The 27,638-nt window shown below is 38.5% G+C and overlaps 1 protein-coding gene and 1 long non-coding RNA gene across 2 annotated transcripts in view; one reads left to right on the forward strand and one right to left on the reverse strand.

Moving 5' to 3' along the window:
• The window catches only part of GUCY1A2 (guanylate cyclase 1 soluble subunit alpha 2), a 321,468-nt gene that overhangs the window by 55,767 nt on the left and 238,063 nt on the right, over positions 1–27,638 (reverse strand). The window lies entirely within an intron of this gene.
• On the forward strand, positions 26,158–27,249 carry LOC122199581. Its single transcript, XR_006193575.1, has 2 exons — positions 26,158–26,569; positions 26,726–27,249. It is a non-coding gene; the product is annotated as an uncharacterized LOC122199581 (long non-coding RNA).

Here is a 27,638-nt window from a genome sequence, read left to right on the forward strand (position 1 = left end):
ATAGTACAAGGGCTGGGGAATTTCCAGGTTCACAGACCTTATTCCACAGATATAGAAACCTAATCGAAAGGGTAAATGACCTAAAGAATGCAGCTAGTAAGGATGAGAGTCCAAATGCAAACATAATTCTTATGGTTTCTACCGAATTGGTCCTTCCATAACATCTTGGTATTTCTCTTTCTTAATTCTTTTTTTTTTTTCATTACTAGAGATGAAAATGCACAATGATAATTTGTATTTCTACAAACCTCCACAAAATCTGCTTAGTTATATAGCATTATCAAAGGAATAAAACAAGGGAAATTATTTTCTGAAAAATTCTTAAAAACATTCTGTGAACTAATGCCTACAATAAAATTCAAATACAACAACCATCATCATAACTAAGCCTAAGGAGACATGGCTATTAAATGCAATGTGCTATCCTTGATGGCATCTTGGAACAGAAAAAGGACAGTAGAGGAAAATTGAGGAAATCTGAATAAATTATAGATTTTAGTTAATAATAATGCATCCATGTGGGTTTATTAATTATAACAAAAGTGCCATACTACTGTTTCGAGAAAAGTGGATGTAGACTATTTGGGAACTCCTTGTACCAACTTTGCAATTATTCTGAAAATCTAAAACTATTATAAAATAAAAACTTTATTTTAAAATGTAAATCATCTGATCCTCCACCAATAAAAGGACACATTTTCAAAGTTGTTTTTTTTTTTTTAATCTTTACAAGTGTTAATATATCCTAGTCATGTTATTACTGTTGTTACCAACATTTTTCCATTTGGGCATTAGATGGCGCTCATGCTCATTTTACTGAGCCGGTTGACTTAATATCAGCAATAGATCTCTCAACTCCAATATGTTTCTGGAAGATTTGGCCCAATATTAATTTTAAAGGTAAATTGTTTGAAAACAAAGTTAACCCCATAAAAAAGTTTAAATAATTACCTTAGGTTGGGAGGCAAAATTCAAACAATGAACAAAACCGGAAATTAAGAAATCATTAAGTAGTATTCATAAATCTTAAGGGCTCCAAAGGCAAACTTCAAGGCATCTACAGATCTCCTTAAGATGTTCATATATGTTGGATCCATCATGTTTATCAGATTTTCAAAGGATCCATAGATACCCCAATATTTGAGAACAACTATTTTAATATACCTTTCAGTTTCAAACCATGTCCCTATCTTCAACATTTACCATTAAATTTTGCATTTAATACACAATTTTAAAAAGTTCAACTGAATAAACAAACTGATGAGAAGAATGAACGAAAGGAAATTCTATGCTGAGCCCAAATGTCACCCCTTCCCTTCCTCTAAATACTTACATTATACTTTTTTACAACTCAAGTCATTGGACACTTATTTATCTATGTATCTCTCATCAATATTTGCAAACTAAGATTGAAAAGCACCTTTTAAACAAGGGATCTTGAATTGGTGGTTTTATACCCAGTCCTGCCACTGCTTATCATATTAGTCCTGTAATTGATAAAGGAACATCGTCCCAGAACTTTATAAAGTTGTAGCTTTAGATCATCCCAAATCTGGCTAAAAATTAGAAGAAACTAGTTAATGGCTGCAAAAAGAAAATAAAAACCTTAGCAACTGGGGCTAAAATTACAACTCAAACCTCAAAATTGTTCTTTTAGTGCTGCTTCAGTCCAGCTGTGATGTTTTTATTTTTGATGGCATTCTCTAGCACTAAATAAAAGGCTAATAGATTCTCAGGAATCAATGAGTCCATGGACTAGAAGAAGTCATCTGATTTAACCAGGGCTCTGCTTTTAACCTGGGCTTTGAGAGAAAGCTCTGAAGTTTGAAATGAAAGGCTTTGTAATATTTATTTCTAATTAACACAACACTTGATGATGCCATCTAAGCAAGCAGCGGGAAAAAGAGTAGGAAACCTTTTTCTTCAAAAAGGTGACATGATAAATGAAGAACGTATACAGAGCAGTCATCAAAGACCAATTCTATGTGTGTGTGTGTGTGTGTGTGTGTGTGTGTGTGTCACACACACACAATGTTAATTTTAAGGAATCTCTTCACACAAAGAACTCCGAGAACAGTTCATGTGTACGGATTTGTTTTGACCCCATTTTCTGAGCACGTGAAATGTGGGATAAGAACTCAGTAGCGTCAACCACACTTTTCTTTTTTTTAATTTATAAAGGGATTTCTGATTCTTTGTGTTTACTAATGTGTGACTTTATAAGACTATTAAAATCTACACAGTTCTTTTGATATATTTTATTATGGGGCCAAGTCACCTATATATTCCTAAAACCACCCCACTGCTTTACTGCCCTGGGCCTTTATTGTTGCTTTTTACCTGATTTGACTCCCTTCCACCACTTGCCTGGAGGACATTTTCAGACACCCAGCTTGGCCATCATCAGTGCTCTGTACCCATGCATAAGCTGCTCTCTCTGCTCTCCCCAGTCCTTGACCTATCTGGATGGCCTCTCACCTTTCACACCACAGCTTATAAATCGTTTCTTCCATGTAGCCTTTCATCAGGAATATAGGTGTCCCGGCATGAATTGTAGTGACTGCATTTCCCCTAACAGGCACTACGTTTTGTTCATTTGTTTTCATTATCTATCTCTTTGACATGGTGTTAATCTCTGAAAAACAAGGGTAGCATATGTCTTGCTTACTGTTATATCTCAGCACCTACCAGAACATTTCTGCATATAGTAGTGGCTCAATAAATATTGAAGTGAAATATGAATAAGTCATTTCTTTCAACACCTCAGAATATGACTATGCCTTTTGAATTAGATATCTGAAACGTGTTTTGTTTTCTTCAACTGTTCCTCTTCATACAAGAAATACCCTAAAATGCAGATTTAACTAAAGAGTAATTTGCCAGAAACTTGCCTAAGATACTCCCCCATGTGTTTTAATTTCACTTCTACCACCAAGTGAAAAACAACAAGATGAACAAGCAGAAGAAACTGAGTCAGGTTAAGTGACTGTATCGGAGCAATGGCACCTGCCCAGTGGAACTGACTCTCTAAGGGTTACCTGTGAGGGCTGTAATCGGGAGCCAGGCACGTGGCAAAATGAAGCCGGTTCCCACTTTCTTATTGACACTAGCCACTAAAACATCGAGCTGTGATATCCATTTGGCATATGGAACAGAACATATATATCCTACAATTACCAAAATTACATCAAGTACTTTAAATGTAAATAGGGACGGGTATCATCAGAACAAAAATCAAGCCATGGCAGATTACCATTCTTTAGTATAAAGTAACACATTTCAATATGCAATTTGTTTCTGTCACAATATTAAAAAAGAGTATATTCTCATAGAAAGGACTTAGAAGTGTTTCAGGGTACCTTGAACCAAACATCAGAAATGGTAAGATACCAATTTTTATTATGAACTTAAGAGGTGGTCAGGAACAGACACATGCATGTCTAATTAAGTGCCTGAATCTCCAGTGACTTTCACAGTGACAGCATTGGACCCAACTTCTTACACCAGATTGTTTCTGTCCCTTTTATATAGCCATGCATGGACTATGCATTACTTTTTTTTTTTGGGGGGGGGGAGAAGCAAATAAAAGCAAATATTACACAGTATGATTCCCCCTTTTTCCCCCAATAGGCAGGCAAGAACAGACTGTGGGTTTTAAGCATTTTAAGGACTTTTGATGTGATTAAGAAAGCTATCAAGAGGCTGAGACTCAGTCGTGTCTATCTTGTAAATAGGTGATTGATACAAATTTATTAGGTAAACAAGCAAAACTTAAGTTGTACATTAGCAGATTATATTTTTGATCCAGAGTACTGACATGGGCTACAGGATGGAAAATGACTTTAGACTTTTGGCTGAGCAACAAAGATGGCAGGTTAAAGGAGTTCTTACTGAAATATGAGTGGTAATGCTGATGGAGAGGAGGAGCCGTCTTGGAGATTTAGGTGGCAAATTGATGGGACTTGGTGACCAAATGCAGGTAAGGTTAAAAGAATTATGAGGATGCCCAAAACTCTGGATTAGTGTGCTAGGTGTCATGGATTGGAATAAAGGCTAAAGAAGAAAGAATACAGTCCTTTGGGTGGGATGAACATTTGAATGGGAGTGTTAAATGTGAGTTAGATTTGAATGGGAAAAATCAGCTCTGAAGTGGTTCCACATGCCGTGTCTTTGGCAGATTGACCAGTGAAACATGGGGCAAGAAAGAAAAACAGCTGGGTGAATAATTTTGAGGAACAAAATATTTAAAAGATTCATGATCAAAGTATAGCCAAGTCCACAGTCTGAAATTGTAGAGTAGACACACGTAGGAGTTGTAGATCAGGGCAAAACGGCAGGACAAAACCAAGAAGTAGGTGATGCGTAAGGAGGCAAGTGACGAAGCTTGAGGCAATGAAAAAAAGGGGATCTTAAACGTAAAGAAAACCCATCAGGACAAGAGTCAGTCCCTTAACAAAGCCTAAGTTCTGGAGAAAGAACAAAGTAGGCAAAAAGGACATCCATGTTGCGGTAAGCAGAGACTCAGAGGCCCATCCTGACCATGGGAGACCAAATTTGAGAGATGTCCCGAGAGAGGCAGCCCATCTGGAGACTTTCCCACTGAGAGTCCCCTGAACCTGACTCAAAGAATCTGGCAAAGAGAATCCAGACACTGGCATTTTCCCACATCTGCAAGATGAGAACATGTAATGAGGACATGAGCTTCTCAATTAGATGACTTTAGTCTCTTGATCTGGGAAGGAAACCACAGACATTCTTAATTTCTTAAGCCTCAGAAGAATTTTCAATCTCCTAAACACAGCACTAAGGTCACATTTTTTAATTGCTCCTTTGCCCCAGTCATTTAGAAAGAATTCAACAGAAGAAAAATACTGTAACACTTCTGAAAAAAGAAAATCACAGACCTCTTAAAAAGGAAAACAACGCATGTTCAGAAACTAGACTTAGTTTAGTTTAGTAACTGAAATCACTTAGAAATCTTTAACTGGCTTCTCTCCTCTCCTTTCCTGTTGTTCCCACCTTAGCTGGGGCTGTCACTCTCTTACCGAGTACCACCCTGATGTACCAACTTGTCTACCTGTGTCTAGCTTGGTTCCTCTTCAATCTTCCAATACATAGCTTCCAGGTGGTACTTTCTAAAATGTTCTAGGACATTCTTCTGAAAAAGTTTCTCCCCAACTAAAATCTCTCAATGGTTCCTGACTTCCTCCTGATTAATATCCAGACCCCTTTGCAAAGAGTTCATATTTTTTAATGGCCTGGCTCCTTGCCAACGGCCCTGCTTCATCAGACACTCCTTATAATTTCTCCTCTTAAAACACCATGTGCCTTCTCATTTTCTAAATTCAAAGAATAATTTCACACTTCTGCACTTTGGATATGCTATTTCTTCTGCTTGTACTGTCCTCCTACTTTAATTACCTGAGAAATTCCTACTCAATCTATTAATCTTCAACGCTCATCTCACATTCCCTCTTAATAAAGACTTCCCTGCTTTCTTGACCTCCCTCTTCCCACCCTTCACCAGCCATTGTCTATCATCCCATCCGCTTTGCTATTCTGGTTTCTTGTACACTCCTCTACTTTAGCCTGTATAAATAATAGTAGACTCTTAAAATCTTACTGAAGAGATGAAGAGGTCATTTCTGTAGCAATCCAGACTAATCTTTGGAAATCCCTAAATTCACAAAGCCAGAGCATCATAAATTTCTCCCAAAAATGTTTCTTAAGAAGGAGACAAAACATATGTGTATATGAATGTGCAGATGATGAAAAACAGTCTCAGCTCACTGACTAGCTCCCTGCCCAACTCCTATCTCATGGACAATTTAAATATATGTCTAAGTGAAATTACTATTTATGGTGTATAACTACTCTGTACTTACTAGTGAACTATTCAAACTAAGAATGTAAATTGTATAAATACTAAGGATCAATATTATAGCACTTACTTGTTTAAACATTTGCCACTCCATCCCAATCTACATTCTATGAAAGGACAGACCATGTCTATTTATTTTTGTGTAAGAAATAGTAAATGTTCAATAGATTTTAGATGAATAAATGAACCACATACCTGAAATTGCAATGTTTAAAAAAAAAATCACAAAATGCTCATTCCCTGCTTCCCTGGTTTTGAGAAGAATGCAACCACATCTTCCTGTTTATAAAAAGTAATATTGCTAGAAGAAAAGATTTACTTCATTCAGTACTGATTTATTTCAGTATATATTCATTCACCAACCAAATATTTGTTGAGTTCTTACTATACGCTTCACACTGTTCTATGTATTGAAGATACAGGAATAAATACAATAAGACGAGGTCTCTGCTTTTATAACATCTGCATTCTAATGGAAATACAATAAGCAAATAAATGAAAATCTCCATACTACCACAAATTCATATTTTTAAAAATGACTCTGTTCTTTAAGGTTTTTTTAGTGTTTGTTTATTTTGGGGAGAGATAGAGACAGACAGAGTGCAAGCAGGAGGGAGGGAGACACAGAATCCGAAGCAGGCTCCAGGCTCTGAGCTGTCAGCACAGAGCCCAACACAGGGCTTGAACTCATGAACTGTGAAATCATGACCTAAGCTGAAGTGGGATGCTTAACAGACTGAGCCACCCAAGCGCCCAACCTCTGTTCTTTTCAATACCTGGTAAAAAGATATGGGAGCTGAAGTCAGGAGGAAAGAATTGGTGGGGTCTGTTGTCTACTGTTGCCACTACACAATGCAAACTCTGAGCTTTGCAATTTCAGATTTTGGCTATCTTTCAAATCTTTGTAGTGTTCCTAACCTATTTGTATAAATAGCATTGCCAACTGACTGACTAAAATAATTTTTCATTTCTCTGGGCTGGGTGTGTGACTTTGCAAACAAGCAACTTTGCCAGGAAACTGAGTGGTGAAAAAAATCTTACTTTTGTCATAGGGAGAGACTTAGCTGAGAAAACCAAAGGGGGCAAAAATACGCAGTCTTGTAGTGGTAACTGCCCTTTAGAAATTCAGTATAATTTAAGTAGAGACCATTTTCTACAATGACACAAGTCAGCCAATCATTGTAAAATCAGCAGGGGGAAAAATGACTCCTTCAATGATGAACTAGCTCTTTTTGTAAATTTGGAGGAAATCATACCTGTCAGAATCACAACAATTAATTAAGGCAGGGCTTGGAAGATTGAAAACATCTTGATGGTTTCTCACAACTATTCTGTCCTTTGGAATAAGCTTCCCTCCACATTCCTCCAGTATCCAGCTTAAGGAACCCATCTTTTGAACCCTTCTCCCTCATGACATTTAGTACCACTGTGCTCTATATATTTCAACTAGTTCATTGATGACATTGTACTCTAATTATTTTTATAAGTCTGCTTCCTATTCTAGATAATAATCTTGTTCCCATGTACATCTTTAATCCCCAGAAGTCATCTTTCTGGAATGGATGGAATGAATGAATAATTATAGTTTATTTTCTACAATGCCTTCACCAAGCATATTATTCTATAGTGATAAGGAAGAAAAGTCACTCCTTCAATGGCTAAGCAACTTCCTTTAATTAAAATGATATATTTTTATATTCACATTCTTCAACTTTACATACACACAGTTAGCTTCAGAAGACTCTTATCCACCTTTGCTGAATTTGTTCATGATGACAAAATGGAACACTTAATGAATCTTTAACTTAAAAATGTTAAATATCAAATATTATAATTGCCTTTCCATACTGCCAACAACATATTTAGGCAAATATGTTTGCCTAAACATAAAAGGCAAAAGACATGTTATCCCAAACAATGAAATGTTTAATGGGATTAGAGTTAGTGAAAAACTAATATTGGGAGAGGAAAATTCTTTAGGCTGTGACTTAAGGATGGGCAGTTTTTCTCTTACAGAAAGTAAGAGACAGTGTACTCATTTGTGAACAAGAGCTGTATACAGAAATCATTTCTTAACCAAACCTAAGTAAGAAGGATAGGGTAAAAAGAGAGTAGAAAACACAGACTAGACTTGATAAAAAACAATATCCTTACGCTACGTCATTTATCTGCTATAAAATTATGTGTAAAAATATAGTCCCTGAGAAAAAAATAAGGTAGTAATGGAAAATTCAGAATTGGAATAGTCACAGATGGCTGTAATCTAAGATTATTTGTTACATTTTAGCACTGAAATGCTTTCTGAAATACTTATTTTCGAACAAAGTAACTTATAGGCCACTGAACATTTTTCCGGTCAAGCTTGCCAAAGGAACTTATTTTTCTAAATCAGTGCTTGTTAAACTGCTGGTTCCAATCTTTGCGTGAGTTGTAAGGATAAGAGTTGTTTTATTATTCTTGTTTTTTTAATTATGTGTACCTTATATACACACACGAACATATATGTGTGCTGTGGCTCAGGGCGTAAAATGTATTTATTATGAGTTACAGTCAGACCATTTCAAAGCTGTCATTTTAAAGATCTTAACAATGTTTAATGGAAATGTCTGAATTGCCTCAGTAAAGATTAACTCAAGATATAAATGAAGTAAATGAATGCCTATAATACGTCGGTGGAGGACCCTAAGCACTCACTATTTCCTCAGTAAGTTAATTTCCCAACATTGGTCAAGGTGCCTTTCTCTCTCCACCTCACCTTAAAGCCCCACCATTAGCGCCCCCTGGAGTTTTACTGAGATACAACTGACAGAACACTGCAAGTTTAAGATGTATGACACCTTGATTTGATTTACTACCACAGTATTAACTACCATCTCTCTCCCCCTGAGACATAGTTGCCATTTCTCTTCTGTGCTAGGAACAATGAAGGCCCACTCTGTTAGCAACAACTCAAGTATGTGATGCAGGACAGTTAGCTGTAACCCCCATGCTGTGCATTAGATCCCCAAATTCACCAGTCTTACAACTGAAAGTTTATACCCTTTGAACTGTAGCTCCTCCGTTAAGACTAAAAAAAAGGGGGGGGGCACCTGGGTGACTCGGTTGGACGTCCAACTTCAGCTCAGTTCATGATCTCGCAGCCCATGGGTTCAAGCCCCACATCAGGCTCTGTGCTGACAGCTCAGAGCCTGCAGCCTGCTTCGGATTCTGTCTCTCCCTCTCTCTCTGCCCCTCCCCTGCTCATGCTCTGTCTCTGTCTCTCAAAGATAAATAAACATTAAAAAGTTTTTCAAAAAAGACTGAAAAAAGAAATCTGTTTCAAGATCATTTCTTAATGATTTTTATTAAAATGAGGTGATCTTTAAAGTCTAGTTTTAGTTATTTAACAGCCAGAAGCCGCAGAAAGACTGGCTCTGAGGGAATAAGATGCTGAGCACAAATACTATGTTTTCCTAATGAGAGAGAGACGAGTAGTGGCAGACCAGCCCGGGGCACTCACTGTAGAAGAAGGGGAGCTGGGGCAGGGAACCAGGACTCCTCAACAGCCGGAAGCGAAGAGTGCGGATGCTGGGCCAGGAGGAGGAGGGACCTCGGGATGCCCTAACCTGAGTAGCAGAGGACATCAGGAAGTATCTCTTAGAAACACCGTGACTCTTTTTCTGAGGATGCATTCAGCAACGCCTCCCACAGGATTATTCCTCCAGCTCCTGGGGACTGAAGCACGTGGTTACATGTACACTCTAGACTGTAACTGGTCAGTCACAGGGTATGACTGTGGGTGTGAACAGATCCCAGTATATGAATCTCCCTCCACCCCATGTCCTCCACACAAATAAATCTGAGTTCCTTTCTTTTATCTGTAAAACAAGAAAAAGGAGGATAACTAATATTTTGGAGTGCTTTTCCAACGTGCTTTTTAACTAACCACCTTCTGAAGAACACAAAGCAAGCGTATTATTATCGCCAGAGAAAACCCAGAGCTGCCATGACCCACACAAGTTCACAAATCCAGCAATTACTGAAGAACTAAAGCCCTGGGTCTGCACTCCAAATCCTTTGCCCTTTGTACCGACTGCTTTGCCATTTCAGAAAGAACAAAAGGAACCAAAATCAAAGATATATTTTCCTTACTCCCTGGCTCTGCCCTTGGCCTGCCGCGGTGTTTGGTCACATTAAGAATATCTGGTAAATCGGAGATGATTCGGGGCTTCACGTGTTCATTTATATTCTCTTTCACAATAGGTTGAAAAAATACTGCATTTCATAAACTCTAAGACTCCATAAATTGTAAGATCCATGATTATTTTATGTACCACCAAGAAAGTAAAAAAATACATAAGCAGTTAAACCATAACATGGTGCTTTCATATCTCTTTGAATTTCCTTTGACAAATACTGAAATATTTCTTTAGACTTATTCAGAGATAAATTTTTTATCACATTCACTCTGGGAACCCATAAAAGCCAGTATGAGCGAAATAATTTGGTGAAGCAATTCCTAACAGTTCCTCGTGTCCCAACTCTAACTCTTATGACCCATTTTTCAAACTTCCATTACTGTTGTCCATGGCTTTCCACCTACACCATCCTCTGTGACCACAGGTTCATGATTCAACAAGTCTGAATGAGGAAACGTCTGGATTTCACCAAACTATGAACAAAGGAATGTTTCAAACAATCACTATGTCTCATAGTCTTTCTTCAAATAATCTTTAGAGGTTTTGTGGATTGAAATATCTAGGGTTGCATTAGTGTACACAAGCCACCAGAAGTAACGAGTCTCCAGATGCACAGTCAGGAACAACTACTTCAGTCTGGCTGACTTTGTAATGACCCAGTCCCTGGGTTCAGTGACATTAAATGGGGTGGGAGTGGGGGAAACCATGTGTTTCAAAGTTCTTTAAATAAAGCATGTTTTCCTTGAATTGTCTTTTAATTTTCCCTTTAAAAATAATAGGTCACAGGGGTGCCTGGGTGGCTCAGTCGGTTAAGCATCCAATTCTTGATTTCAGCTCAGGTCACGATCTTGTGGTTTGCGAGTTGGAGCCCCATGTCAGGCTCCACGCTGTCAGTTCAGAGCCTGCTTGGAATTCTCTCTCTCCCTCTGTATTTGCCCCTCCCCTGTTCACACTCTTGCGCTCTCACTCTCTCAAAATAAATAAACTTAAAAAAATTTATGAACAGATTTAGATAAGACACTTAACGCCCAATTCCTTCCAGGGAGTCAGCCAAAATTAGGCAAATATTCAAAATCAGTTAACCAAGAGTGGCCAAACATAATAGCTGACACTTATTGAATATTACAGGTACCGGATGCTGTGTTTCATGTTGTCTCTAATTCTTACTAGCCTGCATGGAAGTCTTTGTTATACATTTTACAGACCAGGAAACTGAAACTCACGGAGATTAAGCAGCTAGCCCACAGTGAAGAGGCAGTGTATGCCAGAGCCTTAATTACAACCCTCGAAAGATCCTTCACCACCTCGTGTATAACCCCCACTTCTTCTCTCTACTCTCCTTATGGACTTATCTCCATGTACAAAGCATTCCTTTTGGAAACTGTTCCCACCCGCACTTCCTTCATTCCGTTCTCCATTTGTTTTGTTCACTCTCCTCACTCCTGAATACTTTGTGGTGAACAATAAGATGTCCTGATTCTCACTAGACACAACCCCAGGAATCCTCCTCTTCCCTTCCCATTCCCCATTGGGGTTTCTCACAGGTGTCAGGTGGCTACATCTTGCTTTCCCCCCTCAGGAGCCACAACCTGAGGCCAGCCCCACATGGTCCCCCACCAATCTGATAGCCCCAGAGGGGCACTGCCTCCCCACCCTCACTGACGGGGCTAGTCCTTGCCAGAGGAAGGCAGGGCAGGGGACACACGTGCTGCCGAGTGCCACTGGTAAGGCCTTGAAATACTTCCCTGACAGGTGTTTAGCTTCTAGGGTGATGTGATTAAATAACATCTGAGGAGATGACGTCGGCAACCTCTTTCTTGTCACCAAAATTTACCAGTGTGGTTTTCTCTACTGAACTGCTAATGTCCTCCTCTTCTGAGGATGGTCCAATATCACTTCTCCTGTGGACCCCTCCTCAGTTGCTCATCAGAAAGGATGACTCACTCTCCTCCTCACACCCTTCTGAGGGTCTTACCATCTTATGATATCATAGTTCCTCTCACGTCTAGTTGTGGAACCTCTGAGCAGAAAGCATGACTTCTTTAGGGACATTTATTGCCAGGCCGGGCAACAGAAATACAATGCAGGCCACATATGAAATACAGAATTTTCTAGTAATCATAATAAAAATAAGACACAGTTCATCACATATTTTACTTAACCTAATATATCCAAAATTTAACAATTTCAAAGTGTAATCAAACTGAAAATTAAGATTTTTATATCCATTTATTTTATAGGAAGTATTTGAAATCTAGTATTTTTCTTTTCCATCACATCTCAGTTCAGACTAGCTATGTGTAAAGTGCCCACAGGCCACTGTGGCTCAGGACCAGAATACTGGACATGGCAGCTGCAGACCTACCTACTGAAGCTTGAAGAGGAGGAAACAGATGTCATATTTTTACCAAATGAAAAGGGCCGTGCGATGAAACAATCAGCAAGGTGTGCTGACATTGTGACTCATGGGAGAAGGAATAAGGAAAAACAGAAAGTAATCATAGAAACTAAGCTTTCAACAATGAGATCTAGTGTTTCATTAGTAGAAACAGAGAAATTACTGGAAATAGGAGGATTTGGGGACCAAAATAAAAGGTGGAAAGTTTTGAACCATTGGCTAACTATTCTGAAGGGAAGAAATGTAATGCTTTTAAGCAAAAATGTGGTCTCCCTTCCAGCACCACCCACATACAGGCATTGAGAGAAAATTTTACAATGGTAATGACAACAAATGCACATGACCTCTCATTGTGCAAATACCAGCAATTACAGCAAACATGATGGATTTTACCATTAAATGAAATGTCACAAGTGCACTGAATCCTTTTAGTTCTTAATCTAGATAGGCGCTTCATGAATTTGACTAGCATTCATTTCTATATAGTGCATATGGCTAAACAGACAAGCCTGAATACAGTTATGACCTTTGACTATGTAAGAAGCCAGCTCATGTTTCATTCCTCAGGCTAACAGATTTATTATTTGATAAGAAGAAATGATCCCCCTACATCTGGTTAGTCTTACTTACTTAGCAATTGCAGCCTTCCAAATAAGTGTCGTTTGAGCTGTTTTATCACACTTCATGATGTTATCAAAATACATTCAACAAAATCAAGTAATAAGTGGAAAAAAACCACCAGGCACCCGGAATTTCAGACAGCTGATGTCTCAATAGGGAAAGAGATGTTGAAGACGTTCTGCACTTCAGAAGTACCCTTTCCATGAAGAACCAATTATGGTTTCTTTTGGTATTTGTCTGCTAACCTAACATTTAGTTTTTAATAATAAGGAAAAGTAAATAAAAATGGTCTTTTGACCTTTGATAGGTTCCCGCTAAGGGAACAGTATGGTACCACTAAGGTGCTGCCCTCCAACCAGGATCCTGGGAGCAATCTTCTGTTCCCGAGTGTGCCCTGTCTAATCAAATAGCGATTGCTGTCAATTCAGATTCATAAGTCATTTTGAACTCTTTTTCATCTCCTCCAATACTGTTTCCTTAGTTCAGATTCACATTGTCTCTCACAGGACTACTACAATAACCTAATTAATCTCCCTGTTCTCCAGTTTGTCTCTTCCTATTCATGAGCCACGGAGCTACCAGAGGGGTCCTTCCCCTGCTTGGAAAAAGTCACACTCCTTAGCCCGATCACAAAGCCCAGTGTGATGCCCAGTCTGTCTCACTTCATTTCCTTGATTACCCTCCATTCACTCTGTGTTCACAGTGAACCTTTGTTTTTCCTGACTCTAGCTAGAGTTTGGGTCCTCCTGATCTTTCATACATTATCCCCATACTAATTTTTCTCTGTGCCTCCCACTAGTGGGAACTCACAAGTTCACTGAGATCAGGGAAAGTCGTTAATTTTTTTTTTAATCTTTAGTTCTTCACATCATATCATTTATGCCAGGATCTTCTCCATTCAAGAACCTAATTCCTCAGAGGAGTGTTTCACACATAAGAGGCACTAAGTTTGTCAAAATGGATTCAGTCTACCGACATGCCCAGAGTTGGATACAAAATTCCAGAGTGTAATATAATATTCTGAAAACTAAAAAGTTACCTCTTTTAAAAGTCCGTAGTTTAAGAATCCACCCCAATCTTAGATGAATCATGTTCTAATTTAGAAACTAGGACAGAAATGAACTACCAAGAAAACTTTGCATGTACAATATACAATGTTATTAAATCATGAGTATACCTAGCCATTATCCATTATTGTGTTAAACGGAGGGAATACAGTTTGCTTTCACTCAGAACTGAAAAGGGCACTGAAAACAAGTTGAGGAGGGTATAAAAACCTTTGGAAACTTACGTTTAGCAGATGTCTTCCTGTATGTTCATCAAAATGAATATATATATTTTTTAATTGTCAGATCTGTTACCCTTCCTGAAAAATTTAACTTTATTTTGTATACACTTTCCCCACCCTTATCTTTTTGACCCTTATATTTTCTTAGGCATTTCCAAAAGACATGCTTATGAAAGGTAGTGAGTAGAAGAGCTTTCCTTGCCATGTCATATAATGATCTTGTTTTATGAGCTGTTGGAAGAGCGAGTGAGAATCTGTATCACTGAGTGAACACAGTGGCTTCTAGGACTTCCCCAACATTTAAAGATTGTAACTCGTCATCACACAGAAGGTGGGGGTTGGGGGCAGAGCTCATTTTACGGTCCTTGGAAAAGAGGCTAATTACATACTTCATCAAAAACCATATTTTAGTGAGTACTTAAGTTGTCAAAAGTGGATAATGATGGACTTTTCTTTGTCCTTATACCTCCGCATTTTAAATTATGTTTCCACTTTGACACTTCCAAAAAGATTCCCTGACCAAATATTTTGCTGTTTTTGTTAAGTTCCTGCGTGTAAAACCCTTGGTATAAAATTATTTAAAATGCTAAAACACTGTTTCATAAAGAAGAAGAATAAAAATGATTAGATTTGGAAGAGAGAGAAAAATAAGTTAAATTCACCACATGTTAACACTATGTACACAGGAGAGGATGCTTTGCCCTCTTTGGCAAAGATTTGTTCATTCTACATAGTTCACAGTAAGTGGGGCCAGAAAATACCACAGCACAATATTCAAATTAAAAATTATTTAGCTCTTGTATTTTTATTTAATGGCATGTGTACTTAAAAGAGTCTTACTTACTAAACTCCACAACAGTTCTTGGCTAATGTATAGTGATAGTTGTATAAACACATATACACACAAACATACATTTTAAAAAATTTTGTTTTTATTTTATTTTTGAGAGAGAGAGAGACATAGCACAGGGGAGTGGCAGAGAGAGATAGAGACAGAATCTGAAGCAGGCTCCAGGCTCTGAGCTGTCAGCACAGAGCCCGACATGAGGCTTGAACTCACAGACTGCAAGATCATGACCCGAGCCGAAGTCAGATGCCCAACCGACTGAGCCACCCAGGCACCCCACAAACATACATTTTTTAAAAAAAATTAGAAGTGTTTTGTCTAATTGGTTTTTGACTTCTTCAAAAAAATATGTAGTTATATATTAGCCATTTTATTATATCACTGTGTATTATATCCCTCATTAAGTTGCATCCCATTTTTAAATGATAAAATCCCATCAAATATTTATTTTAATTACCCCTTGTTGCTACATGTCAGTATTTCAGTGGATTGAAATTTTAATATTAAAATGCTTTTTATGACATGGCATAAAGAGTAATCAGTGTTTACTTCATAGCAACTTCTGTCTTAACAAGTTATCCATTTGTACACAACAGATACTCAATAAATAATAATTAACCATGAATGAAGACTGTCTTAATATGCAACACAGCTACTCTCAGAACAAACTACATTTGCAATTTTGCCCCCATGGTCTCTGTGATGTCTTGCATTTGGATAACAATTTCTGTCTTTTGCCAATAAGTTCCTCAAGCATTCCTTAAATGCTACTGTGGTTCTGCACTAACAACAGTCAAAGGGATCTATTTTGAGCCCAGGAAATATGTTTACCATCTCATGTAAATTCAAGTTATACCCTTTTTTTAGTCCTTTGTTTTCAAAATTGGATATTTTCAATTATTTTGATAGTCATCATCAACATCTGTTAGAGAAATGCATGGTGAGTTTCCATCTTTAGTCCCACAGTTAAGATTTGAGAACAAAAGTGTTTTCTTTTTGGCTCAAGGTTCAGACACAGTCCTGGTAAAGCAGAACCCTGAGTGGAAGCTACTGAAATCTGGAAGCACATCAGCACCTGGCTTGTAAGAGGAGAGCAAAACTGGGGAGCAGCGGCCACAGTGAGGGACAAAAGCTCTGTGCTAAAATGACCTACATAGGATTTCTGGCTCTGCCATTTACTAGCATGTGAGTGGGCAAGTCAGTTCATTTATGTGAGCCTATTTGTAAAGTGAGAAAAGCAAGGCATACATTATGGGGTTGCTGAGAGGACTAAAGAAAATTAACATTGACATATGTTCTCACATATGCTTGGCATGAAGTGAACACTCAACCAACTACTATTCCTCCTACTAACAAAATGAAGATGATAATATTTGAATGGAGAAATGAAGATTATAATCAGAGAAGTAGGACGTAGATGCACATCTATGTCCTCTGTTTTCCTTCTCCCAACCAGTGTAGACACCTCACCCTTCCAGCACCCAACTCCAACTCTTTAATGGTGATTCAAAACTGCTAGATGGGCAAAGGAAAGGAGAGGAGTTCATTCCTTTAGGGTATGAAAAACCACACTAATACACGAAGTGAATCAAAGCACAAGAATCAAGAATTGATATGGGGACTTCTTAAATCTGCATGTGTGAATAGCCATGATCCTGTAGTTTACAGCTAATATCACTAAAGGAGACAATGGTGGTACAATAAAGAAATTATCCAGGAGAGGAAGGTTTGTTGTTTGAAGGGATGACAAAGTTCTTCAAGGGAACTTAGAAGAATAAAAAAACATCTTAGAAAAAGCAATGGCAAGGTCATCCAGGAAAAAAAACAAAATGGCACGCTGGTTAGAACCCTGTTTTCCATACTGAGCTATGAAAATAATCACTGTCTTTCAAGCTATTAAAAGATGTTTTATGAATAGATGTGGGAAATACTGGGTTTGAAAAGTTAAATTCCTGAACCTTGAGACTTGTCAGACTCTTGAAGATGCTAACCTGCTTTACGAGCACTCACGCAGGACAGCACTTCCCAAAGTTACCTCATTACCAAACTTAAGTTTCAACGGACACTCATGTAACATCACATGAAATCAGCTTCAGAACTGTTATCATAGAAGCTCTACTGTAACATGAAGAAGACAACTGCTACCTACGGGTTACTACTAAAGGCGCTTCTTGGGAATAGTTGTGAACCCAGGTGCAGAGACATCCAGCGACAGATGGCAAAAGAAGCCCCCCAACCCAGCAGTCCCTGTGTTTTTTTTCCTACAATAAGTGGACGATATTCAATTACAACTGGGATTTTGTGAGACCTTAATACTAATAGGTAACTAAAAGATTCAGTGGTGTGTGTGTTTATGTGTGCCCATGTACACATGTGTTATCATTTCCATGAGACAGATTCATAGGAGTGCTTGGGAGGTGAGGGTAGAGCTCTTAGAAGGGGCTGTCTACACTAGCAAAGGTGGTGTTTGTAATTGCAAAAGACCTTATGGAAAGGTTGTGGCTGATGTGAGGGTTCCTATCCCTCTCGTTCGTTTACCCCCTAACAGTGCCCTTGTATCAGAATGTGTTACAACCGCTGTGCTGTGGATTCCTGTGACAATGATATTCTTTTTTTTTTTAATGTTTATTTTTGACACAGAGAGAGAAAGACAGAGACAGGGACAGAGACAGGACAGAGCATAAGTCGGGGAGGGGCAGAGAGAGAGGGAGACACAGAATCCGAAGCAGGCTCCAGGCTCTGAGCTGTCAGCACAGGGCCCCATGTGGGGCTCAAACTCACGAACCATGAGATCATGACCTAAGCCAAGTTGGATGCTCAACCAACTGAGCCACACAGGCACCCCAACAATGATATTCTTAAACACAATAGCTGACAGTAACAACAGGCAGCCAGAGCTCACAGAAGCTGGGTGGTATTTCCCAGATTCTCAAGCTCTCATTTCCTCCGAAGAACATGAAGAAAAGAAATAGGAAAGAACAAAGTAGTTTCTTTTTTTACAAAAAAAATCACCATTTGATTTGGAGGGTAAGGTGGGTGGTTGAATTATTATGATACACCTTCATAGCATAAAAATTACAGGTAATTTTCTCTTTTCTGAAAGGTTATTATGATAATAGAGCTCTGCTCTTAAGAGACCAAAAGCTCTTCCTCTACAAGAGGAGAAAAGAAGCTTAGAAATGACAACTGTCAAAACAATAACCCTGAAACAAACATAAAATGCAAACGGATCCTGAGATACTACACCAGCCAGCTCTAAGGATAAGCCGCACACAGCTGGCTGTGAATGTATGCATGTACCTATGCACAAGATGTGCACTACATCTCCTCACTGTCCACACATGAATTGGGACAGCAGGAAACAAAACAGCCAAAGGAAAAACAGGAGACACAGCACCTCATTATTCGGCCCTTCTGTGTTCCCACCCTGTTCATTCTCTTATGGAGCTAGATGTTCTCTACCCATTTATAGATTCTGAAACACTGACAGATGAAATTCAGAACCATGGAACATGAACCCAGGCAACCCTGTTTTCTAATTTCTTAAGAATTCAGTCTACTCTTTTCAGTGACCTTGAGAATATGACCTTTATGTCTAAAAATTTCCTTGTGGGGGCACCAGGGCACATGATTTTAATTATACTAATAAGCATTTTTTAATTTATTGAAAATCAGTTTAATTATCTTTTCAGCCAGTGTTTTCCAAACTATGGGTTAATTTCAAAAATAATTTAGAGAGTTATGAATGGCATGTTTCAAATTAAGCACAAAATAACAGCATAGTACAGAATAGAAAATATTATATTGCTTTGTACACAGTAAGGGTATATAGTTTAATAAACTTTTGTCTCTGTATGCCCAATAGAATCAGGATATATTTTTTCTTACTGTTGTTTATAAGGAAAAAAATACTTGAAATCCATTGTTTTAGGTGATATTTGGGTGTCAGGTTTTCCTTTGTGCTGTGGAAGCAGCCATGTTACATGCCTCATGCTTACCAGGTCCTTCCAGTGCTCCACTTTGCAGCCTCTGGACCATGATGGAGTTCAGCCATAGTTTTGTGGACAGTTCTAGAAGCTCTTAGACTCACTCTGCATTGCTATCTTCTCACCTATCCGTGTTTGTATGTTTGTTTGACTTTTTTCCCTGCAGTTTCTCTAACGCTGTGGGGTTTACTGGGGTGAGTTAGTGCAGCCTGGAAGTGAGAGGCAGTTAATAACCTTGGGGTAACCTTCAACCCACATAGGATGGAGCTAGTGGATATATGCTTTTGTCTGCCTTTCTCTAGAGTCTGAGATAAGGTCTTAGGTGTAGGTGGTTTGTTTGGAAGACGATACCAGGATCAGGAGTGAAAAAGGGAATGGAAATGAGAAGGAGAAAAGAATAGTGTAAGGTTACATCTCAAGATCACACTCCTGTGAGCCGTGTGGACTGGACTTTGCCAGGGGTTCCTCCTAGAAGGCATAGGGAATGCTCTCTGTCTATGGCAGGCAAAAGCATATATCCACTAGCTGCATCCTGTAGGGGTTGAAGGTAACCGCATAAGAATTCAGCTCCATCCTGTATGGGTTGAAGGTCATTAGCTCCCTTCCAAATCTTCCAGTCTCCTTTATATTTTTCTTATTTCTACTTAATAGTGACAATAACACATAGAAAGGCAGAATATCCTAGAATAATGCCATAAAAATTAGGCTGCATGATAAATATTTGATGAATACTGCACACTGTCCTTTCAGACATGGTATTTAAGGGACACCTGGGTGGCTCAGTCGGTTAAGCGTCCAACTTTGGCTCAGGTCATGATTTCCCAGTTCTTGAGTTTGAGCCCCGCGTTGGGCTCTGTGCTGACAGCTCAGAGCCTGGCGCCTGCTTCGGATTCTGTCTCCCTCTCTCTCTGCCCCTCGCCCAGTCCTGCCCTGTCTCTGTCTCTCTCGAAAATAAATAAACATTAAAAAATATACATGACATTCAAGAGGGAAAATAATAAGTGTTGGTGAGGATGTATAGATATTGGAACCCTCATTGCTGGTCAGATGCAAGGTGGTGCAGCTGCTCTGGGCAACAGTGTGGTGGTTCCTCAAAAAGCTACAGAGTTAATATGAGCCAGCAATGTTTTCCTAGGTATGTACTCAAGAGAATTGAAAAGATATGTTCACATCAAAGCTTGTACATGAATGCTCAGAGCAGCAGTATTTACAGTGGCAAAAAAAAAAAAAAAAAAGGAACCCAAAAGGCACTCAATTGAGGAAATGATAAGCAAAACGTGGCATGCACATCCATACAATAGAATATCATTCAGCCATAAAAACGAATGGAGTTCTGATACATACCACAACATGGATGACCTTTTAAATCTTTATGCTAAGCCCAAGAAGCCAGACACAAAAGGCCACTTGCTGGAATCATATAAATGACTCCATGTATATGCAATGTCCAAATTAGGCCAGTCTATAGAGGGAAAGATTCGAAGTCGTCAGAGGCCATGGAGAGGGAAGGGAAGTGGGAAGTGACTGCTAATAGTACAGTATTTCTTTCTGAAGTGTTGAAAATGTTCTGGAATTAGACAGTGATGGTCAAACAACTTTGAATACTAATTTAATATACTAAAGCCCACCAAGCTGTACAGTTTATTGTGGGGATAACCTTAGGAATCCCCCGGGCTTACACCAATGGGTTAACAAGGCATAAACAAATACAAAACCATAAAATGCTCACACCTGAGTTTGGGTAAACCAGACTGGCACCCCAAGAATAGGGGGGTGCAAAGACAGCCCGAGAATAGGGAGGCACAAAGGTGCCAGGATTAGGGAGGTGCAAATGTACCCCAAAATAGAGAGTGCAGAGCCCCCAAAATAGAGAGGGAGGGGCAAAGGCCTAAAATAGGTACGGCACAAAGGTGCCCAATGTATAGGTATATGAAATAGACAAGATTAGATGTTCAGGGTGGAAGCACCCCCAATTTATTACTATGGCAGAAAAGCTGCTTTCACAGGAGGATAGGGTCAGGTTAGGTAAATTGGTGAATTGGACTATGGACCACTGCGCTGCAGGCAAAGCAGCCCGGAGAGGAGATGGTTAACAAAAGAAAAGGTGCCTTGTCAACCCTGAGGTTATTTACCCCTGTCTCATCCCTGAGGCTAGTTAAGGTAAACAGAAGTGCTGCCTGCCTCAAGTGGGTTGTAAACAACCCTCCTCCCGCCTGGATTTTTTTTTTTGCATTAACCCAAAACCCTAACTATGAGTATCTTCAAGACCCCCTTTCCCTCACGTCCACAAGTTCATGTTCACAGATTCATTGTCCCTTTGTGCATGTCCATCGCCACGTTTGTAAGCCTTCTGATGCTAATAAAAACAGGGCAAGGGCCCTTATTCAGAGCTCTTGCCTTTTTCTGGACATTAGCCATCTCTCACTTTCAATACTGCGTCCCACTGTTTTGCTAGAGAAAAGAGAACTTTAGACCCAGAGTCTACGACACTTTATAAAGGTGAATGTTATAGTATGTTAACCAAATCTCATTTTAAAAAGAGGGTAATGAAGCTCCCGTCTTTCTTACACCAGGACAGAAGTCGTGAAGCTGTAAAATGCCACACAGAACACAGTCTCCAAGGCTGCAGTGCCGTCCGTCTGTCCGTCTCACTGTGGAAATGGGAGATGAGAACCACATCTATTCACATGGCTTAGATGACCTCCAATACAGCACAGCCACGTGTAAAGACTGAGCACTGAAGGTACCATAATAACAACATAATAAAATATTGAATATTTCAATAAGCTATTACAAAGCTAAAATTCTGAATTCTTATACAGGAAAGATAAGCCTTTCCTGCAATTACAAAATAAAGTACCAATTCCAATTGCATAAAAATGCAGAATGACACTACCAAAAATTAAATGAGTTATGCAGTACGATAAATGGTTGCTACATAAGAATGAAGTATTTGATTTATACCAATCACCCCACAACTAAGGCATTTTCCAGCCTAGTGGTTTTAGCACCATAGTGGGTATAGAAAAATGTCTATATTTTATCTTGAGTATGTTCTTAATCAAAAAGGCTGTTTCCTTCCTTCTTTTCCTCCATATATTTCTTTGTTTTCTCTTAGGAAATATTTCTGGAGTGTCCCTGAATTATAAGAATAGAAAAATACTGATGGGTCCTACTTGTCAATCAAGTTGACAGCTATAAAATAAAATCCGTTATTCTGCTACAGTTTAACTTTTAAGGATGAATTTTTAACTGTGAAATTTAATCATGTGCGTGCTCCTTAAATGAAAAGATGATGCCTGGGTAATTCGCTCTATGTGCCACTGCATATTAATTCACACATCTCCTCTTTAAGGATACTGTCCTGATAGGATAATGTTGCCCCGGAAAATGTTTGAATAGCCCAACCATTGGTACATTTTGTACTTTTCACTGCAAAGGGTTGATAATGACTCTAATAATAGTTAATGAGAGAAAGGGATAATTATTCAATCTTTGGTAACTACAGTGAATTTCAGAAGTAGCCTCTAGATTCAAGACATTAAAATGTACACAAATCAAAAGGAAGAATCTGCTCTATTTCTAGAGTCTCGACAGCTTGGGCAGAAAAGGATGTGCAGTAGGATTGGACATGATCAGTTTAATTAAGCCCAGTTTATGAAACTCTTCTATGAGGTTTTATTCTCCTTTGGTTAGTGACAATCATCAGGTCATTAGATTATATCACTTTTCTTTTTCAAAAAATTTAAAATTTTTCTTTTATTAAGTTTATCAATTCTGTGTGTGTGTGTGTGCAAGTGTGTGTGTGTGTGTGTGTGTGTGTGTGTGTGCATGAAACAGAGAGAGCACAAGCTGGGGAGAGGCAGAGAGAAAGGGAGAGAGAGAATCCTAAGCAGGCTCTGTGTTGTCAGCACAAAGTCAGGCGTGGGGCTCACACTCATGAAACATGAGATAATGACCTGAGCCCAGATCAACAGCTGGATGCTTAACTGACTGAGCCACCCAGGTGCTCCTCACTCTTCTTTTTAAAAAATTTTTATTTAAGTCTAGTTAGTTAACATACAGTATTACATTAGTTTTAGGTGTTTGATACAGTGATTCAATACTTCCATATGTCACTTTCCTAGCCCCATAGGGATTCCCATCCTCAGACTTGACATAAGGACCTGGTTTCCAATGTGTCTGACTACTGACAAGAGTAGTATGATGTTACAAGCCAAGGTCCTGAGTTACGGTTATTAATAGACCATTTGCAGACATTACACAAATTTTCTGGTTTATTTTAAAAAATAAATTTTGAAAAGATACATGCACCCCTATGTTTACTGCAGCATTATTTACAGTAGCCAAGGTATGGAAGCAACCCAAGTGTCCATGAATAGATGAATGGATAAGGAAGATGGGGTATATATACACAATGGAATATTACTTAGCCATGAAAAAAGAATGAATGTTTGCCATTTACAACAGCAAGGATATACCTAGAAGGTATTATGTTAAGTGAAATAAAATAAAGACAAATGCCATATGATTTCACTCATATGTAGAACTTGAGAAACAAAACAGGGGCACATGGGTGGCTCGGTTGGTTAAGTGTCTGACTCTTGATTTTGGCTCAGGTCATAATCTTGTGGCTCAAGAGTATGAGCCCCACATTGGGCTCTGTGCTGACAGTGTGGAGCCTGCTTGGGATTTGCTCTCTCCTTCTCTCTCTGCCCTTCCCTCACTTGTGTTGTCTCTGTCTCTCTCAAAATAAATAAATAAACTAAAAAATAAAAACAAAACAAATGAACAAAGGAAAAAAAAAAACAGACAAACTAACAAAACAGACCTGAACTATAGAGAAATGGTGGTTTCCAGAGGGAAGGGTGAGTGGGGGATAGGTGAAACAGGTGAAGGGGGTTAAGCATACACTTGTCATGATGAGCACTGAGTAGTGTACAGAATTTTTGATTGTATCATATACCTGAAACTAATATAACACTGTGTGTTAATTATACTTGAATAAAAAATTAAGAGGAAAAAGATGGGGGGAGAAGGAAGAGAGGTGTGCAAAAGAATTATTAAAATGTTCAAGATAAAATTAGAAAAGTTCACAAATATATTTAATTGATGCAAGTCTACAAGAAATAATAAACCTTTGTTTTAATTTAAAATAAAAAGTCACGGGGCACCTGGGTGGCTCAGTCGGTTGAGCATCCGACTTCGGCTCAGGTCCTGATCTCACAGTTCATGAGTTCAAGCCCCGCGTCGGGCTCTGTGCTGACAGCTCAGAGCCTGGAGCCTGTTTCCGATTCTGTGTCTCCCTCTCTCTCTGCCCCTCCCCTCCTCATGCTCTGTCTCTCTCTGTGTCTCAAAAATAAATAAAACATTAAAAAAAATTTTAAATAAAATAAATAAAATAAAAAGTCATATATGCTAGCCAAATACAATCATAATGGATTTATTTATAGAATAAAATTATATAGTAAATTGCAGTTTTCTATACCTATTGAGTATCTGGTATCAAGCACACAGTAGTATCTTGATAAATATTTTTTTTAATATTTAATATTTAAATATTTAATATTTAACGTTTATTCATTTTTGAGAGAGAGAGAGAGAGCATGAGCAGGGAAGGGGCAGAGAGAGGGAGACACAGAATCTGAAGCAGGCTCCAGGCTCTGAGCTGTCAGCACAGAGCCTGATGTGGGGCTCAAACTCACAAACTGCGAGATCCTGACCTGAGCTGAAGTTGGACGCTCAACCGACTGAGCCACCCAGGCGTCCCATCTTGGTAAATATTTTGGATGGAAAAGTGATGTATGAAAAAATGAATAAAGAACGAATAAATATACCAGGATATCATTTTTCTCCTGTTTGTCACAATGAATATTCTGCATTAGTGTATCAATTTTAATATAATTCAATAAATTATTCATAAGCTGCTTGCACTACAATGTGCAAAGATGGAGACACCATCCAACATACAAAAGTTCTTCCAGTACAATTCATAATACAAAGAAGTATACATAACCTCTTTTTAATGGCAAATCCCAAATTTTGTTATCTTTAACTTGTTATGTAACAAGATATTTTACTTCAGAGCCCATCATTGGTGGCTCTAACACACATAAAGGATTTATTTGCAAGATAGGAGATACTAAATACCAACAGTTATATGCTACAAAAGTTATGGATTTCCTTAAGAGGAAGCAATTAATTGCCACTAAAGAGAGTCTGATTGTCACTGATGAATTTACACCGGTGAAACTTGGCCAAGAAGGATGAATAGAATAGGAAAATGAGAGGAAAATGAGTTAGAGAGGAAAGCCTCCAAAGACTATCAAAATTTCGTATTAATAATAGAAGAAATTTTGTTGACACATGGGGACCAGCTGAGTAGGAGAGACAAAAGAGGCCAAGGAGAAAACATTTGAAAAAGGACTATGTAGGAGAGTGGTGTGGAAGAAAAGGTGAAGTCATTCATACTGATACCTTCTATTATTTTATTTCATTGGAAAATAAGAGTCTGTTGAGAATAAAAGTAGCAAGGGTAAGAGATAAACCCTTTTAAAGAGTGAAAAACATTAAGCAACGGTCACTGCCAGAGGATAGTAAAATGACACCCCTGAGAATTTAGGGACCAGTTGCGTTCAAAGGCATGCGTTTGTAACAGATAATTTAATTATCATGATCACATCATGTTCTCCAATAATGCTCATTAATTCCAGACCCAGACTGGTCTACTTAGGTAGTCCAGTGTGGCAGGAGATAAAAAAGAGTAAAACTAGAGGTCTGTTAGGAGCAGTGTTGAGTCAGATATGAGACAATGGGATCTAGGCTAGATAAAGTGTTGTGAATTGGATTGTGTTGCCCCAAATTCATATGTTGAAATTCTAAGTTCCAGTACCTCAGAATGTAACATAATGCAGGAAATAGGATCATTGCACATGGAACTAGTTAAGATGAGGTCATAATGGAGTATGCGTGGGGCCCTCTAATCCAGTAAGACTGATGCCCTTACAAAAAGGAGAAATCTGGACAGAGACAGACATGCACGCAAGGAGAGCACCATGTGAAGACTGGAAGTTATGCTGTCCCCAGATCAAGAACTACAGACAGACCCTTTCCTAGTGCCTTCAGAGGGGCCTCCTGGCCCTGCCAATGCCTTGATCTGAGATTTCTAGCCACAAAACCGTGAGACAATAAAATTCTAGCGTTTAAGACACTCACTTTGTGCCTTTGGCAAACAGAAGGCAAATAGCCAGAAGACAAATAAAAGACTGAAAACCTCTGAAAGGATTAGGCTTGCAGGTCATGCTGATATCAGTGGGAATGGGAGAATACAAAATGGCTGACGGACAACGGGTTAACGTACAACTATGCACGTAAGCATACATTTTTTTAAAGGTCAAAATTTTCCCTTTTACTAAAGTAAAAGAATAGCTTCCTATTATAAATTCATAGTATTTGTAACTTGATACTTAGGCAAAGTGTAAATAAAAATCATTTTTCTGTAATCAATTTCTTTCACACATTTGAAGATGACAACAAATACAAGAAATATGAAAAATGTTCATACCTGAAGACACATCAGGACACTCTACTATTTTCAAAAGTAAACATGTTGTTAGAGATGCAACGGAAGAGGCATGGGGATACAGAAGGGTACTGACATATTGGTGTTTTCCCTTTTGCAAGCTAACAACTGACCGACCCTAACAGAAAAGCTGAAGGTTAAAAGAAGAAATCTACTTGTCATCTTTGACCAAGTTCTACATGAACAGTTGCCCCCAAAATCATGAGAGTCTCTCACTGAAGGAAGACTCAGGAATTGGGAGAAAATAGTTTTTTATAAGAACTAAACAGTAAAAATGGTAATATTCTACTAATAGAGAAATGACACTCAAGAGGTCAAAATAATTGGACTTCCTGACACAGCTTTGTGCAATGTTTTCTACTTCTTTTACATAATAACCTCAAAAAGACTCCAAGTGATATTTCTTCTATCATAATGAGCAGCTACTGGGAAAAAACAGAAACTATAAAATTATTTCTCCTGCTTCTGTCTGGCCTTGTCTTCTTCATTAGCTTTCTTGGTAAATCTCAAATGTTGAGATTCCATTGCCAATGAGTTACCTAATGTTTTATACCTGTTTTATTGTATGTGGAATGAGAGAACTGTCCTCCAAATGTTCTATTTTTTAAAATCTTAACAATTACCAATAGTTAACTATAATACCAATTAATTAAATACAAGTGAATTTCCTAAGTTCCTATATAATTATCATCTCTGGTTATTCTGGCTAAACTAGAGTAAAAGGGGGTGAGGGGAAAGGAAGGGCATTTTAGCCCCAGTTCAGTAAAGACAAAAAGTTATATTATGCTTAAACTTTTAACACACGTAATATGCTGTAATAGCATAGCTAAAGAGTAAAGTGATTTCAATATAGCACA

Source organism: Panthera leo, chromosome D1, assembly GCF_018350215.1.
Source record: "Panthera leo isolate Ple1 chromosome D1, P.leo_Ple1_pat1.1, whole genome shotgun sequence".
NCBI classification, from domain to species: Eukaryota; Metazoa; Chordata; class Mammalia; order Carnivora; family Felidae; genus Panthera; species Panthera leo.